General features: G+C 43.0%; 1 long non-coding RNA gene across 1 annotated transcript; it reads left to right on the top strand.

Moving 5' to 3' along the window:
• The first annotated feature begins 403 nt into the window (after positions 1-403).
• On the top strand, positions 404-8,274 carry LOC121293009. Its single transcript, XR_005946426.1, has 3 exons — positions 404-470; positions 5,173-5,367; positions 8,196-8,274. It is a non-coding gene; the product is annotated as an uncharacterized LOC121293009 (long non-coding RNA).
• Positions 8,275-11,941: the final 3,667 nt, after the last annotated feature.

The raw sequence follows: 11,941 nt of genomic DNA, 5'->3' as shown, positions 1-11,941 counted from the left end.
CTAGGAGTGGCTCATGCTGAGAACATGGACGACAGCTGGGTCCAGCTTGGCGCAACGCTGTGTGACAGCTCCTTACGGCCTCTCTTGCCTCATTACCAACAGAGATTCCCTCCTGTTCTTTCATTTTCTCTTTCTCCTCCTTGGCCTCCTAGAAGATGTTGTCATAAATCATTGAGTGCAGCTGAAAGACTCCTCCATAATGGCAGTGGGAACAGCCAGGATAACTGCTCCAGCTCCTCCAATCGTAGGTTCCTTTCCTCCCACCCTGCTGCTCCTCCAATCATAGATTCTGTCTCAAGAGGAGGAACAAGAGCAGGAGGGAGGGAACCAGTGATTGGAGGAGCTGGAGCAATGACTAATTTAAGCACTGACTGCACAGTCTTGTTTAGACAATCTAATAGACCAAGCAGCATGAGGGAGGGAGGAGAGACAGAGGCAGCACCACGCAGAGCCATTGGAAAACCTGTTTGGTAAGTAAGTTACCAGAAATCAAAGAACGAAAGAAAGAACTTGCACATATCTAGCATGGGAGAGGTGGAATGATTGGAGGAGCAGCTCTGTCTTTCCCGTACCTGTTGCTCTTCCAATGACTGTTCTGCTGTCAGCTCCCAGTCTCAGCAGCTAACAGTTTAACTGACAGTTAGAGGAGCTAAGTGTAGAGAATTCCAGGGCTACAGTGACATTGACTGAAAAAGGCAAAGCTGAACCAGTTATTATATTTCATTTCAATGCTTGTTGCAGTAGTGACACACCCTATTCAAGCATCCTTGGCAAAGCTTAAGGACTGCTCCTCACAGTACTGCAGAAACGTTGTCCTGAGACTATAAAGGGAGTATAAAGATTCCTCAGTCACATCTCCTGCAGCTCTTTTTGCTTTTTCCTCTTGTTGCTGCTCTTTCTCCTCCTACTGCTAGAGTGGAATTCCCAGAAATACCCACATGAGGAAAATGATTTGACTCCAGTTACCGCTTAAGAGCTTAGAACATTCTACAGCAACTGCCATAGAAATTGGCTAAGTAGATGAGAACCGCTGCATAACACAAACAAAAATGTCTCCAAAAACTCTCACATTTTACATGAGAGCAGCTGAGGAACCCTTTGAATACCACAAGAAATGGTCACCTCTCAGATTTGCATTGTCAATGGTTTGTTCCCAGGCTGAGGAACAATAGAAGTAATGCAGCTCCGAAACAAAACTGTTGTTGGAAATGGTAACTAACTATGTTATCTGACCCTATTTGCATTTACTATGGAGGTTCCTATCTGTTTCCAGCTGTATGAAACTCTGAGTGAACAGACATCCAGAACTCAGCTCTTCAATTCCACTCACCATTCTGATCATGTTGCCATCCTGATTTTAGGCAGAAACAGGATGGTAACTGCTCCCAACATCTCCAGTCAGCCAATACCCTCTGTACAATTTAAATGAGGTGGCTAGGTGTGAGATCCCTCAAAAAATATACAAAGATCGAAAGAAAATAATATTTTGGGATACACTACATTTGAATAATTTGAGACGAGGGAAAAATTTGATGGACGTGGGAATTACGATGTGCGAATAGCCTCCCCTCTACCCGAACCTTCCAATGCAAACAGCACTCAAACTTTCTGCTGTCTGCTAACTTAAATGGTAGTTGTGTGCAGCTCAATGATTTTTTTTTAAAAACCTGACAGTTGCTGAGAGTGGAAAGGCCTTTGAGCAGATTCATGGTTGACTGGCGGGCCTTAAAAAAAATCAGAACAATGAAGCTGCCCAAAGGTCGGAAGCAGCAGTGAAACTGACAGTTCTGATATTTTTTTAAAGCCAGTCTTTCAGGTCTGAAACTCTATCTGCCCAATCAAGACAACGATGAGAATGCCATTGTTGACAACAAGCCGGGATCCACCCTAGCTCCTGGGGTCTGGCTTTTTGCATCTTATGCATGTCCCTCTCCCTGGCCTTGCTGCTTTCTCCCCTAACTCTGCACATTCTTACTTTTCAGATAATAGTCTAATTCCCTTTTGAGTGCCTCGATTGAACCAGCCCCCACAATACTCTAAGGACTGCATTCCAGACCTTACCAACTTGCTGCATGAAAAAGTTTTCCTCATGTCGTCTTTGCTTGTTTTGCCAATGCTTTAAATCTGTGCCCTCTTGCTCTTGACCCTTTCACATGTGTAAATAGTTACTCCATATCTCCTCTGTCCAGATCCCTTATGATTTTGAATACCTCTATCAAATCTCCTCTCAGCCTTCTCTTCTCCAAGGAAAACAGTCCCAACCTCTCCAATCTACCTTCATAACTAAAGTTCCTCATCCCTGGAATCATTCTTTTCTGTACTCTCTCCAATGGCTTCACATATTTCCTAAAGTGTGGCACCCAGAACTGGATACAATACTCCAGCTGAGGGCAGACTCCTGTCTTATACAAGTTCAACATAACCTCCTTGCTCTTGCACTCTATGCCCCTATTAATAAAGCTTAGGGTACCATATGCTTCATTAACCGCGAATCAACCTGCCCTGCCACCCTCAAAGATACATGCACTTTTAAACCTAGGATCCTCTGCTCCTGCACCCGCTTTAGAATTGCATCCTTTATTTTATATTGTCTCTCCATGTTCTTCCTACCAAAATGAATCACTTCACATTTCTCCACATCGAACTTCATCTGCCTTCTGTCCGGCCATCCCACCAATCTGTCTATATTCTTTTGAAGTTCTACACTATCTTCCTCACAGTTCCTCACATGTATTCTCTGCAAATTTTGAAATTGTGCCCTTTTGTACCAAGGTCTAGGTCATTAATATATAGCAGGAAGAGCAAGGGTCCCGACACTGCACTGGGGAACTCCACTACAAACCTGTCATTCAGCCAATTTTGTCTCCATCTTGCTAATGTCCTTTTTATTCCATGAGCTATAACTTTGTTCACAAGTCTGTTGTGCGACACTGTATCAAATGCCTTGTGGAAGTACATGTACATCACATTAACAGCATTCCTCATCAACCTTCCCTGTTATCTCTTCAAAAAACTCCAGAAAGTTAGTTAAGCGTGATTTTCCCTTAACAAATCTGTGCTGGCTTTACTTAATTAACCTACATTTGCCCAAGTGACTATTAATTTTGTCCCAAATTATTGTTTCTAGAAGTTTCAGCAAGACAACTGATGCAGTGACGGAAATGGGAGCAGGAATGCTGTCACCCTTAGAGAGGACAGCAGGTTTGTGTTTTGTGGGGCCAGTGCCACTTTCCTGGAGTGGCGCCTCAGCAATCCCACTGATCTATTCGAGACAGATTGATGGGCTGCTGTGATGCCCTGGAAACTCTTTTGAACATTGGAATCCAGAGCCATGATGACAGCAGTCTGAGCTTGCAAGGCAGCTGTCGGAGGTTCCACTTCAGCACTCAGGCCTTTGATGGAAGCTGCTGTGCTGTAATGGAAGTTATTTCTGCTACAATTTGAAAGCAGTGCAATTGACCATCAGATGTTGCATGATGATGGGCTCCACAAGGCTGCAACTGTTCTCTGCTGCTGCAAAAAAAAGGCTTCAAGCTCTGCAACGCCCTGTGCCAAATTGGTGCTGGACTCCTCCATGCTCCTTGACCTTTTTTTGCAGGCTTTCTGGCAGGCTTTCCAGTGCACAAAGCATTTGGTTTTGTCCACTCAACAGCCTTCTTCTGTAACCTGCCCCATCAAAGTCCTCATCTGAGAGTCCTGCAGCAGAACTAGTATGTGACCTCACGCTCCAGCAAGCTAGCACCTGCACTCCCCTTTCCCTATACTCTGGTTCCTGGAAACTTATGCCTGATATCTTATTATGCGCAGGTCCCTCTTCTACACTAATCTCTCAAATACGGAGTGCAATCTCTGAAAAGGTGGCTGCAAGTGTAAGATTAAGTGACGATATCTCTTCAGCTTCACTGTCTTCTTCCAATTCCTCCTCTAACCAGGAAGTTTCCAGTTTTTGGGTATCCGAAATGAAAAGAGTTAAGTTGTGGTGTGGGAAGAGAAGAAAATAGCAAGTGCTGCTTACGATCTACAGCTTGTGAGTCAGAAAAAATTTAGGGAGAAGTGGATACCTTCATCATCAATCACTCCAGTCCTACCAGTGGCCCCAGCCTCAGAGATGTTCCTTCCCATGACAACCAGCACAGTCTCCTCCATGTGACGTTAAAACTTACAAGCACTCTTGTCTTCCTCCAGTTTTTCCCTGCTGCCTCCCAATACCTTCTCCTACAAGAAAGATAAAAATGCATCATTGAATGACCTGTAATATACTTGTTTGATGTGGCTGTCATGATTAAATAGCTATAAGTCTGTACAAGCCGTGTGTTGTAGGCGCAAGGTTTGCAAAACTGTCAAGTGTGTGAGGGTAAGATAAACTATAAGAATTGTTTGATAGATTGTTGGTAGATGGGTAATGTGGATGTACAGAACTGAGCAGTGGATGAGACTAGAGGTGCAGTTAGTGGGATATGCCATTTGAAGATGGACTCATTCATCTTGATGATTCATATGAGATTGTTAAACTTGTTCCTACGATGCATCCATTTTCTTAGAGCAACACTCCTGGCATTTACCTCTGCTATTATTTCTTCCCACTTTCCCTTGAACATGTGAGGCCTCATGTATCCTTATGATACAGGATGTCTGTCCTTACTTCCACCTCTTACACCAAAACCTCCACTGTCTTTTCAGAAAAGCATGGTGCTCACTATCTCACCTCAAGATTTCAGTCTAGATTCACTTTTTAAAAAAATCCCGCCACTTCTTGCAGCCACAGTGCAACTCCCCTTTAAAATGTGCAGTCTGCTTTCAAGTAGCATTATCCATTCAAGCTTTTAACCCCCTTACTGATATGTGCACTTAATGAACAGTGGAGGTTGTACTGGCTGCATACAGCAATCATTTACAACAGCGGGCAGAATCAATCTAACATGCTGCCTGCAATGCAATGAACAGGCACAGGTTAATTGCATACCAAGAGAACAGAATACCTGTTCTTGGGGGTGAGCCAGTTTAATCCCCCTAACACATATTTTATTGTATTAATGACATATGCTATGTATGAAAAATCATGATAACACATTATATATTATTTTCTTGAATAACATGCTATCATTGTCACATAATAATATAAAATTACTCTGTATTTTAGTCCTTATTCATGTCTTAATATCTTTTTCTCAGGATATGTTGCTAATCCATACCCAGGAGTACAGCAGAACCAATTTTACCTTGCTCCATCAGACATAAGTGGGACTATAGTAGCCCCAAAGTAGCACTGAATCACTTGCCGTTCAGTTTATACAGACATTCCCAGGTCCACCAACGATCCTGGCACAGTGTGAAAAATGACTCAATGACCTACTCCACTCCACCAGGGTGAGTCTTACCTTTAATCATCTCATTGAGGCTTGCAATTGGCGATGCAGGATGGATCACCACATGGGGAGGGCAGGACTAGTCTGGCACTGGCATTGCAGATGCATGGCCACTTCTAGATGACAGGCATTCACCTCTCCACATCCACATCCCGTGAGAGATGACATATGGTGGAGACATCCAGGAACCTCCATCATAGACCACAGGCCTGCCAGCAGCATATATGTTCAACTGATCTTTGTGTGGAGACTCTTCTGTCTGCAGGAGAAACAGGCTCACAACAGCAAGGAGAGGGCCAAGGCAGGTGGTGGAGTGCCCAGCATTCACACAATGATACTTGCAGAGGAGGAGGCTTTCAAACTGAGAGGAATGCAGCATGATCACAGATGGCAAAACTGCAGTTGCAAGTGACGTGAGTGAGGAGACTTTGAGCTTATGGGCAGAATTTTGCCATCAGCGAGCAGGACATCATTCCTCCTCATTTAAATTTTCAGGAAGGCGGGGACGCAGCAAAATCAGCTGCAGGCCCGCCAACCTGTCAAAAGCCAATTGAGGCCATTGACAGGATCATTTAAACAATTAAAGGACCTGCCCGTCCAACCTTAAGGTTGGTGGGCAGGCCAGGAGCCCCGGCGGCAAATAAAAAAAAAATGAAACCTCATCCACCGGCGGGATGAGGTTTCATGCAGGGTTTTAAAAAGTTTAATAAAGTTATAGTGTAAATTATGAACATGTCCCACCTCATGTGTCATTGTCACATGAGGGGGACATGTTAGGAATTTTTTTTTCCATTTTTAATCTTTTTCAAAGTGGAAGTGATCTCCCTGAGGCTGCACTTTGCAGATCAGTTGAATGTTGATCAAGTGGAACGCCTTGGTGTTTATGAAGGCTGTTGGGCCTTGGATCTCTCTGCGTGACTATCAGGGTCCCTCTGGTAGTGCACAAAGCTTCTGGCCCTCTTAAAACATGCATTGGTGACCTCCTTAATGCATCAATAAGCTGCTGCCTGGGACATCCCGCACATGTCCCTGGTCGATCCCTAGAAGGAGCCAAATGCATAGAAATTCAAAGCAAAGGTTTATCTTCAGAGCCCCAGGCTGTCCACAGAGTCCCATGGATCACAGCTCATTCTGCAGCATTGTACACAGGTCGATCATGGCCTCCCTACATCGCAATCTTCATTGCACTGGCTCTCTGAAATCTGGAGGTAGGTCAGACAAGTCCGTAAGACTCTGGGCTGTAGTTAGGCCCACCTTTGCATGGCATCATCTGCTAGCCCACACTGCGCCCTTCTGCAGTTTGCCCAGCTGGAGGCTGGCCTTTTGCTGTTGCTACTGCTGCAGCGGTGCTGGCACCAGGTCATTGCTTCCTCTGTGCCACTCCTCATCCATATGAGAATCCAGTAGGACTGGGCGAATGACTTGCGTGACTTCAATGGGTGAACAATGTATAGTATATGTAACAGGCATTGAGTGGCCTAACCAGTGGCTCTTTAAAGGAGGCTGCTGAGGAAATGTTTATTTTTTTTAGGGGCTCCTATGATACTCGAGATTGAGTATCATATTCAAGAACTTTGGAAAAGAAAAAGATGTTGGAGATAGAACAATAGTTTGCAAGGACAGAGAGATTAGGGATGATTTTTTTGAGGTGCAAAGTAAGAATAGTAGTTTTGAAAATGAAAGGGACAGTATCTGAGTGAACCATTTACAGTTAGTTTGGGAGCCAAAAAGGAGTGTTGGGGGCTTTGCAGTTTGGTGGGAATGGTGTGCAGAAATCAGGTTTCAAGGGCCAGATGAGCTTTGAAAGGACAGAAGAGGGGACAAGAGAAATTGAAAAAGACTGGGTTCAGGGCTAAGGCAGTGAGTACCTAGGAAAAGGTTTAGCATGGTGGATGACGGGAAGGGGAGAAGCACCAGACGCAGCTGAACAGTTGGTCTCAATCATCGCAAAAAATAATTTCATGCATTCCTTGCTTTTGTTGCTGGAAGTAAGGGTAGAAGAGCAAGAGAAAACTTTAAGGTGTTAGTTGATAATGGAGAAAAGAAGCCAGGATGTCAATGTAATGATCCATTGTAAGATTATAGATGGCAAATGTTTTGTTCACAAGTGAACAGATGTTCTGGAGAAAAATGTGGAGAAAGGTGATGAGTGTTGTTCTTTTGACAGAACCAAAGGGGCAGTGATAGTTGGAATGAGGGGACTATGAAGGCGGTTGGCGAAGTTAAAACCTATTGGGTTCATAGGATGGGAATGTTAGTAAAAGAGGAGGATGGATAGTTGGGATTGCTATTTATAATCATTCAGCAATGGATAACTCATTGGCCCTTTAGAGAATGCCAAGAGAGTCACAAAGGGTAGGGTAGCTGTTATCCAAGAGTTTATCCTCAGAAGCTTTGAATTCTGGACAGCCAAAGGAGAATAAGAAGGCAGAGATGTTGTCATGGCTTGGCATAAGGATTGGGAAGACAAAGTCCTTGAAATGTACAGTATTTAAATATTTTTAACTGAACACTAAATGATTACCTGATAGAACTAAACACATTGTAGCAATTGCACTCCAATGTTTTTCGGTGTATTACTTTGTTATCCTTTAATGGAATATGCTAGAGAGTCTGTAAATAAAAGCAACTAATTATTACCACACCAATCTAAGTGTTTATACAGACATAAAAGTACCCAAGAACAGTAAAAAGAAAGGAGTTGTGACTGACTGATAGGCAGGGAAGAAGACTGGAGACATAGAGAAAGGAGATAAAGCAATGAGCTCAAGTTCAAAGCAGCAGCCAAAATCTGAGCATAAATACTCATGAGAAATTTGGGTTCTATAGGGATGGCAAAGATTGGAAGAGACAGAACCTGTCATAAGTAGAAGACCTTCTCCTTTATTCCATGCTAATTCTAATTCAGGTAAGACATTTTAGCGCATCAAACCATTTGCCCATCAGTCATTTGGTAGAGAATTCCTGACTGGGAGGTATTTCCAAATCCATTCTGTTTTGAATATCTCGTACACTTCATATGGCCAATCCACTGGTAAATTTGTTTCAAAGATAACAGAAATATAGTTAGCTTTATATGTCATGCATTGTTTTTTTCTTGTAATGAAACGCTAAATGAATGTTAAATGGACTGTGATAAAAGCATTTGTAAATCAACAATTTTTTATCTGGTGTTTATAGAAATCTTGATCCAAGCATATTATCTAGTATATATTCACCCAGAATTCTATTGTACATAACCGTGTAAGGTTTGAAACAAGTGTTTGCTTCATTTCAGCTCTATCACTATATTCCCATTTTGAGGACTAAATCTGCCAATACCAGTTAATCGCTAACTTAGAAATGTGTCCTACAGTTTTTTAATTTTGCTTCTCTGAGTATGTGACATCTGAGTTGGAACTTTGCCATCAGCTTACTGCACATCATATGAACAAATACCTCCTGTTGAGATTCATATATTCATTCTGAAATTTTGTGCTCATAAATTAAGGGATGTTAGTGCTACAGGGTGGAACACAGAGAGCCAGACAGGACCAATATTGTGGCAGGGAAAACATAAGGATGTTAGAAATAGGAGCAGGTGTAGACCATACAGACCTCGAGCCTGCTCTGCCATTCAATTTGACCATGGCTAATCTTCTGCTTCAACTCCATTTTCCCACCCAGTCACCATATTTCTTGATTCCCTGAGAGGTCAAACATCTGTCTATCTCAGCCTTAAATATATTCAAAGATGGAGCATCCACAACCCTCTGAGGTGGAGACTTCCAAAGATTCATACCCTTTAAGTATCTCCTCATCTCAGTTCTAAACAATTGGCTACTTATCTTGAGACTGTGTCCCTAGGTTCTAATTTCCTTAGCCAAGGGAAAAAAACCTCTCAATGTCTACCTTGTTAAGCCCCTTCAGAATCTTGTATATTTCAATGAGATCACACCTCATTCTTCTAAACTCCAGAGAAAATAGATCCAATTTACTCCATCTTTCATCAAAGGACAATCCTCTCATCCCAGGAACCAATCTAGTGAACCTTCACTGTACCTCCACCATTCTTCATTTCATATGGATAGACATAGAAACCAAAACTGCACACAGTACTCCAGGTGTGGTCTCTCCAAAGCCTGGTACAATTCTATCAAAATTTCCTTCTTCTTATACTCCAAATCCTTTGCAATAAAAGCAAATATGCCATTTGCTTTCCTAATTGTTTGCTGTACCTGCATGTTAGCTTTCTGTGTTCCTTTTACAAGTATACCCAAGTCCCTCTGAACATCAACATTTACAAGTTTCATGCATTTTTAAAAACATTCAGCTTTTCTATTCTTACTAATTTGTTGCATTTCCCATTCATCCTGGACAGTAACCTTCAGGTGAATGGTATGAGTAGGCTTTTTCTTCCAATTCTTCTTCTTTCAGCTTCTCCTACTTTATATTGAGTCATCACACTGCTGATTGATCACACGTCTCCACAATTCATCCTGTCAGTCACCCATTCCTCTTTAATTCCCACTGCTTCTAAGTTTCTCACCACTGCATTATTCCATCTGGTCTTAAGCCTTCCTCCTCTCCTTCTTGGCAATCCCATCTCCATCGCTCACCTCCCCACTTTTCCTCTCTATGTCCGCAACATATGACCATATCATTTCAATTTCTTCTCAGCTACTTTCTTCAATGTTCTCACAATTTTCATTGACACCCTGATGTGTTGGTTCCTGATTTTGTCCTCTCTTGTTACTCCATATATCCATCTCAGCACCCACATCTCATTAGTATCCAGTTTTGCTGCTCTCTTCTTGATGTTGCACTATGTACCAAGGCCAGCCTCACAACTGTCTTGTAGATTCTTCCTTTCAGTTTCAGTGATAACTTTCTATCACATAACACTCTACTCCTCCAGTTACTCCAAACAGAGCTTATCCTTTGTTCAAATTCCATTTCCATATTTCCATCTTCTGTCACACTGACCCCACTTGAAACTACTCATTTTCTCCAAGTCTGTACTGATAATCTTTACTCTTTCACTGTGCTCCTCGTCTCTAGGCTCAAATTGAGAGTCTGTAAATTGGATCTTTGGTCTACTGATCTTCATACCCCTGTCTTCCAGTGTTTTCTCCAGTCTTCCAGATACTTGGTCATGTTCTCATCATCCCCACAACATAACTCAATGTCATCTGCGAAGATCATTGACCATGGCACTTCCTGTTTCACATGCTCAGTTAGAGTATCCATGACAACCAGGAAGAGAAAGGGGCTCAGTGCCAATCTTTGATGCAATCCAACTCTGGCTTTGTAGCTCTCACTCTCCCCCACACTGCTTCTTACTCTTGTCTGACAGTCCTTGTATATGTTATGCAATAGTCGTACATACTTCTCAGGGACTCCACAAATTCTAGCATATCTCCAGACTTCCTCACTAGGCACTCGGTCATATGCCCTCTCTAGATTGATGAATACAATCTTCATGTTCCATTGGCCTTCCTGATATTTTTCCATCACTTGCGTCATTACAAGAGATGATGGTTAATTTGAATGGTATGACCAGGTTTTATAAAGAGGAAAGGATTTGAATGAGACGGTTGGATTGCTAACTGTTGGAAATAATTGTGTTTGGAAGTGGCACAGGCTTTCTGATGGCACTGTCAGATGCCATCACACACTCATATTAGATAAAGCATGCCTGGATGAGGCGGTCGCAATCTACTCTGGCAGCCAGGTAAGCCAGGCATGCACCATGGTCACATCTGGTTCCTCCTCCTCTTCTTCTTCCTCCTCCTACTCAAAGGAGGAAGATATCAATTATTCAGCACCTTCCTCTTTCTGTAGCTCCACTCCTCTCTGCAGTGCAATGTTGTGCAGGGCACAGCAGACCACAACCATTCTAGAAACCCTTGATGGGGCATACTGAAGGGCACCTCTCGTTCTGTTGATGGACCTGAAGCACATCTTGAGCATCACAATGGTTTGATTTATTATCACCCATGTGGTCATGTGGCTCCTGTTGCATTCCTCCTCTAGTTGACTGGTAGGGTTCCTTGCAGGAGTCAGCAGCTAGGTCTTCAGAGGGTAACCCTTGTCTTCAAGGAACCAGCCGCTGATGTTATGTGGAGAAGTGAAATCCTGCGCAAGGTGGTTCATGCTACAGAATGAATGAAGCATGGCAACCCCTGGATATCTACACAGATATGCAAGATAGCTTTCCAGTGGTCAATGAGGGAATGGAATCCTTAGCAATTGAAGAAGACTCCAGGATAAGCTGAGGGTGCCTTGATTGGCACATGCATGCAATCAATAGGCTGAATTTTCCCAGCCCTTTGGAGGCATTTTTGGAGGGAAGGTGAAAGGAAAATACGGTTGACTCATGTCAGACCGACTCCGCAACATACTCCCACCTCCATGAGTTTCTCGTGGAAGCAAGATCACAGCAGCAATGACTACAAAGCCAGCTGTGGCAGATAGCCAGTTAGAGAATGTAATAGAGCAATTAGACCTTATTGTGGAATTGGATCACAATTTTTCTGATGGCACACAGGCCTCCTGCTGTGTCATGAGCCCAGAAATTGAGCAGAAGTGACTGT

This window comes from Carcharodon carcharias, chromosome 21, assembly GCF_017639515.1.
Source record: "Carcharodon carcharias isolate sCarCar2 chromosome 21, sCarCar2.pri, whole genome shotgun sequence".
Classification (NCBI taxonomy): domain Eukaryota; kingdom Metazoa; phylum Chordata; class Chondrichthyes; order Lamniformes; family Lamnidae; genus Carcharodon; species Carcharodon carcharias.
Note: the sequence above shows the minus strand (reverse complement) of the source record. Positions and strands in the feature narration are given on the sequence as shown.